Raw genomic sequence first — 6,000 nt, 5'->3', positions numbered from 1 at the left:
ATCCCGAAATCATGTCCGGGGACGTGATTTTGAAGTAGGTTTTGCGGATTGCCACTAGAGCAGTTAACTAGTACCTGATCCGTCAGATGGACTAGCCCCAACTACCACTATCCCTGTACAATATAGAAATTTACATGAAGAAATATAGAAAAGTTTAAGAAGTTGAGAAGAAATAAACAGTGGAGATTTTCCCTGACTCTGCGATTCAAGCAAAATCTCGGGGGCTACTAACATAGGCATCCCAAATGGGCCTACCGAAGATAGTACCCGGGGTTTATTGAAGGCCCATTAACCGAAGAATAAGAAGACTCGGAAGCCCAAGATAGTATTAAGGAAAGTAAGAGTTGTAATAGAAAGTCTTATTTGTAATCCTATGGGATGAGTTAGAAACCTTCCCGGACTTTGTAACTTGTATAGCACGAATCCCTCGGCTCCGCCTCCTATATAAGGGGGAGTCGAGGGACGCAGAGATAATCGAATCATTGTTCAGAAACCCTGGTTTTCATATTCGTCGAGTACTTTTCGGCTGAAACCTTCGAGATCTACTTGCCCTCTACATCCAACTAAACCCTAGTCTACAATCCATAGGCATTGACAAGTTAATCCCTTGTCACCTGTACCTACACCATAGGTATTTCCTACATTCGTATCCGACTCAACCTGTGTCGGATACCCTCCAACTTCTTCCTCATACCACGGATAACTCTGGTGCTGGGTTGTGGCATCTTCATTCATCTCCCCGTCATAATACGCTGAGGTACTATGAGTTCCAGTATCAGACCCCCAACGCCAACTCGTGGAGTTCTCTATAGGAGTCACGGAACGCTGATTGTTTCCGGATTCCTCTCCACCCTCATATCCTCTGTAGGAACTACTAAGATAGTTCCCAGGTGTAATGGGTGTAGTTTCTCGTTCAGGGTGGTCAATACTAATATAGTCACCAGCTGAGTAGACTGGTGTGTGCACCTCATTCTCCATAGGTTCCTTCCCCTTTGTCTCCTCCTTGGGTTCAGTAAACTCCTCAAGCATTGTATCAATTGCTCCCGCCAAATGATGGTTCAATTGAAAGAATAATGATAATAAGTCGCGGCTATTGTCCATATATTTTGCTGCTTCTGCTGGTTTGCGTTTGGCATATTTGAAATGGTTTAGCATGGGATCATCGTCCTCCTCCATATGAGGAATGTGTGTGAATTCGGAACCCATAAGCTCTTTCGTCTTATGCTCCCGAATATCGGTTATGGCTCTCATAACGGCTATATGGTAGGTTGTGTTCATAGTTCTGGCTTCCCCTGCTGGCATTACTACGCTCATTCCCAAAGATTCGGGAAGTCATAGCCCTACCCTACACTTGGCCAATACAGTACCATCATAGTACATGTATTTCTTTACTTGAATCTGGGGATCACACCCAAATTCAAGTAACATGGCTCGTAGAATATCTGCAAGTCCTCCTTCGTATTCACTCAGTATGGAATCCATCACCTTCACGTTTCGTCCGGGACGTGAACTTGCCATGTTGGTTGTAGAAATAGAAAGATTATGAGATTAGTAATAATGCATCATAATAGAGATAATAAAGAATTATCGCACTAAAAGATATGGTTGTTTTATTCTCAATTGAATATACACCATATTTTTAGAGAATTCTTTACTAGTTCTATTTGACTCCTAACGTTCGGTCCCATTTACTAGGTTCCAACCTAAGGTCAAAGCTTTTGCTCTGATACCAACCGTGGTGACCACGCATACCACTCGCATGTTGTAGTATGCCGATCGTTGATATAACATTCACGAAGTACCATTCCGCAAATATTACATCCCTCAGAGTAGTACAACAGAACATAGCAGGTCCATAACTCATTCATTTATTATTACAAATATCACACACATGTTGTCTCGGAGCTCCTCTTGGGTCCTAAGAGGAATACTCCTGGGTTCGAGGCGAACCCAACTTAGCTTACAATATAAAAGTCTCATTAAGTTATACATTTATTCTCTCGAGCAGCTAAGTATTAAGAGTTCATGCTGCTCGGCTACTACTACTACTCAAGATGTTCAGGCTTGATCTCCTCCGGAAGCCTCCCCGGTTCCGTAGACGATGAGATAGTCTACGCCTTCGATACCTCCAGAGAGGTCTGGTTCTTCATAGTCGATGATCTCGGCTCCTTCATTGTTGTCGTAGTCCTCCTCCAGACGATTCAGACAATCTAAGCATGGGGTTTAAGAGTGGTATGAGTACGAGCGTACTCAACAAGTTCATTATAGATAAGAGGTGTTTAATGCTCTAGCTACGATACTAGACCAGAAAGTCTAATACCAATGCAAGTTTTGATAAACATTTCTTCAAGAGATTGCTTTTATTCCAAAGAGCTATGTCCGTCAGCCTTCACCGGTTTACTAGAACTTCATGGAGTTCCTTTCCGGCCGCGTTCGCAGTTCCAATTCCCGGAACAAGGAGTGACTGGTCACAATTCGTTACACTCTGCAGAGGTGTGTTTCTTTACCCATAAGAGATCTTAACCTTGGTGCCAACCGGGCAGCTTTCCCGTCCACACTTCCTGTGGTGTGAGGCCCGGTATAAGGTCTTAGCCGTTCATATTCCTCCGCTACCTCGCACACCCACCCTTTGTTGCATACCCCGACCCTGGGTCCTCGTCGGTCCTCTTACACCAATTAAGGATGGACCCCGACCACGACAACAGTTTGGGACTCGTTAACCAAACTCCTTCGCCGGTAGCTGCAACCCATCATAGACCACATTACCGTGGGGAATTAGAAGGGGATCCCCACCCTCAAGTTGTTACGCAAGCCGCAACCGCTACGGTAAGCTACTGCTATACCGTGGGGAATTAGAAGGGGCTCCCCACCCTCAAGTTGCTCCGCAAGACACAACTGCTACGGTAAGCGCATCCGTTGATGTACGAGAGGTGGAAATACAATTGGCTAATCCGTCCCACTCCAGATCTTATGGTGAACACGAGTTTTACGGCACAAGAATCACTGGAAGACATTTGTTGTTTAATCCTAGATGGATATAAACCCTTGCAATGGAACCTCCACCATATCAACACAATCCATGGTTCCATTGCCCACCACATAGTCATATTCATAGTTATGAAAGTAGTGGTTTTGGTTTTTATGCAATAGTGATAATCATAGTACTTTGCAAGTAATTTGATAAAGATACTCAAATGACATGAGCAAGCGATGAACTTGCCTGAACACTGCAAAGTGTTGCAGTTGGATGGTGTGGACTGACCCTTGTCCTCTATTGCTGAAAAATAGCATCATTGTCCGATAAGGGCAATGGTTAAAGAAGCAATTATGCATGATTCAGCTTTTAGGGTTGTCCCCCCTTTTCCGGTGTTTTATTATTTTATGTGGAAGGTTAATACTAAGAACAATTTAGGAATACTCTATTTAGGGTAAAATACAACCTTGAAATGTTGTCAAGGTGTTTTTATGGTCCAAAGGCATTATTGAACTAATTTTCATTATTGAAAATAATATGAGTGATTTAAATGATTATTTAAATCATCAAATTAAGACTTATTCTTTGTTGTCTTCAAAAATTCCCTTTGATATTTTATTCAGGTAGAAAATTTTATTCTGAATGGTTTACATATTTTTAATTATTTTTTTAGAGCTATTTTACATTTTCTATGCATTTTCAAAGTTTCTGTTTTAATTGAAATTATGAAATACCAAAAATGCCCCTGGGCCCACCTGTCAGGGTGGCCCAGCGGGTTAACCCTAACCCGAGCCGCACGTTGGGCTCGGTCGGACGCACCCGTCCCCTTCCCTTCTCTTCCTAGCGAACCCTAGCTCTCTCGCTCCCGCGACGCCGTGGTCGCTCGCGCCTCCGCCGAATTATTCCGGCCAACTCCGGCCGTCACCGCCGGCGAGATGTGGCGCATCTGAACCGCCGTTTGACGGCGCTTCAGATCCACCACGCCGATCTGTGTTTCGCCGCCTCCTCGACTCGTCCGATCCCCTTCGCCTCTGCATGGCTGCCGTGGTGTGCCGCGGCGATTTCGTCGCCGCCGAAGCTCCTGGCGCCGAGGCGCTGCTGTGTGCCTCGTCGTGGTTAAGCGGGCGTTGCGGCGAGGTGGTGCCTGGCTTGGCTTGGCCTGGCGCCGCCGCTCGCCCGGCGTGTGCTGCTGTGCCGCCATGGCCGTGCTCATCTGCTTCGCCTGTAAGTATTCTCTCCTCCTCCTTCCTCCTCTGCTACATGTTCTACCCCTTCTCCTTTTTCTGGATGCCCTGGCATCCGTCTGATTGTATTGTTGCTGTTCCTGCGCCTATGTGCCCTGCGCTGTGCTTGCTATGGATGCGCGTATGCCGCTGTGCTATGTTGTTGTGCTACTGCTGTGCATCTGCCATGGTTCTAGGCTGCTGTGTTGTGCTGTTCTTTCTCCATTACTTGTTGTTGCAACTCATGAGCTCTTGCTCATGAGCATGTTGTGGTGCTTTGTGTAATTTAGTGGCTCCTGCTGTTGCTCTGTATACTATGCCTCTCCTGTATATGCAATTGCTTGCCCTGACTTGATCATCTTTGTGATGATCCTTGCCTTTGGCAAGTGCCGATTGCTCCGATGAGATTTTATCCGTGCTTTAATTCATGGACATGCTCATTTGAGCCTAGTCGTTAATTTAATCGCCCTTTCTTTGATGAAGTGCTTACGGATACAAATGTGTTGCCTAATGCACTTATACTGTGATGCAATTGTTCGGTTATATGTTTAATTTAATTATCTATCCATGTGTTAATGCTTGGAATGAGTTCTAGCATGCGATAGCATGCTCTAACAAGCTTCCGGTGTTCATATGATCACCGGTTGCTTGTAAAAGCTGCTCTTTGGTGTCCGTGCCTCACTTGTTGCTCACTCTATGCTTGTGTGTGTATCACACGAGGCTTGGCTCAGTGTGATGGTACTTGCTCAAGCATCCGTTGATGCTTGCGGTGATCCATTGGATCATCAGCAAGATTCTATTGCATCAATTGCTTGTGTAATTCATTTATCTGTGTTGGTTTGCTTTGTTGAATGGATAAATGATGTGAACTGCTCTGCAGTGATGATCATATGAGTGGATTTGGTAAAGCTAGAGGGATGCCAATAATTTATTGGGAACCCTAGCTTCATTTGAACCCCTCTGGGTAGTGATATATGTGCTGGAAATGTTGGCTGTGGTTTGAGGTAGCCTTGACAGCCACTTGGTGCTGTCATGGTAGCTCCCCCTTCTCTGTGACTTGCTGTGGTGGATTGTTGCTTACTGGCCTTACCATATTTGGTTGCTTTTGATGTTGACAAGCCTGGATAGACACATGATAGTCTATCATGTCTGATGGCTTAGATAGCTATAGGTTGTCAAGTGAACTTGGTAGCTAGCCAGGGTTTTGAATCCATGTTGGATTTCTCTGGTTGTGTCCTCGTGTGGACACAACCAATGTTCCCTGGATGATCTCTACTGGTTGTTCTCTATGTTTGCTTGAACCAAATGACTAGATAGCCATATGATGACACAAACATAGGGTATCTACCCTTTTAGTGTGCTGGAGATCATGCCTGTGCAATATATGAACAGAACCATTTGGTCTGTTCATGATCATATGTATACCTCACTCCAGCTCCTAGAAATAGTGTGTTGGTGTAGAGGATTGCTTTAGCAATGAATTGGTGCTTGCCCTGCTCCTCCTTGTGCTTGTGCTCTTGGTTTGATTCTGTGGTGAATTTGGACAGATAGAACAGCAGTGTTGCTCTTCCTGTTCTAGTGCTTTTGATTTCTGGTGACTTACCCTGTGAAGGTGCTTGGTCGATGACTGAGCTAGGTTTACTGTTGGAGAGGGTTTTATATGGTTGGCCTTTGTTTCCCTGGTCGACAGCTCCACCTTTCTCTTTGGTGATTCACTGTGTGTGTGCGCTGCATGCACACAGCCTTGTGAGCAGGCTGTGTGTGTGTGTCTATCAGATACTTTGCACTTGGGCTTTGAGAGGA

This window comes from Lolium rigidum, chromosome 5, assembly GCF_022539505.1.
Source record: "Lolium rigidum isolate FL_2022 chromosome 5, APGP_CSIRO_Lrig_0.1, whole genome shotgun sequence".
NCBI lineage: Eukaryota > Viridiplantae > Streptophyta > Magnoliopsida > Poales > Poaceae > Lolium > Lolium rigidum.
This window is presented reverse-complemented; position numbering follows the sequence as displayed.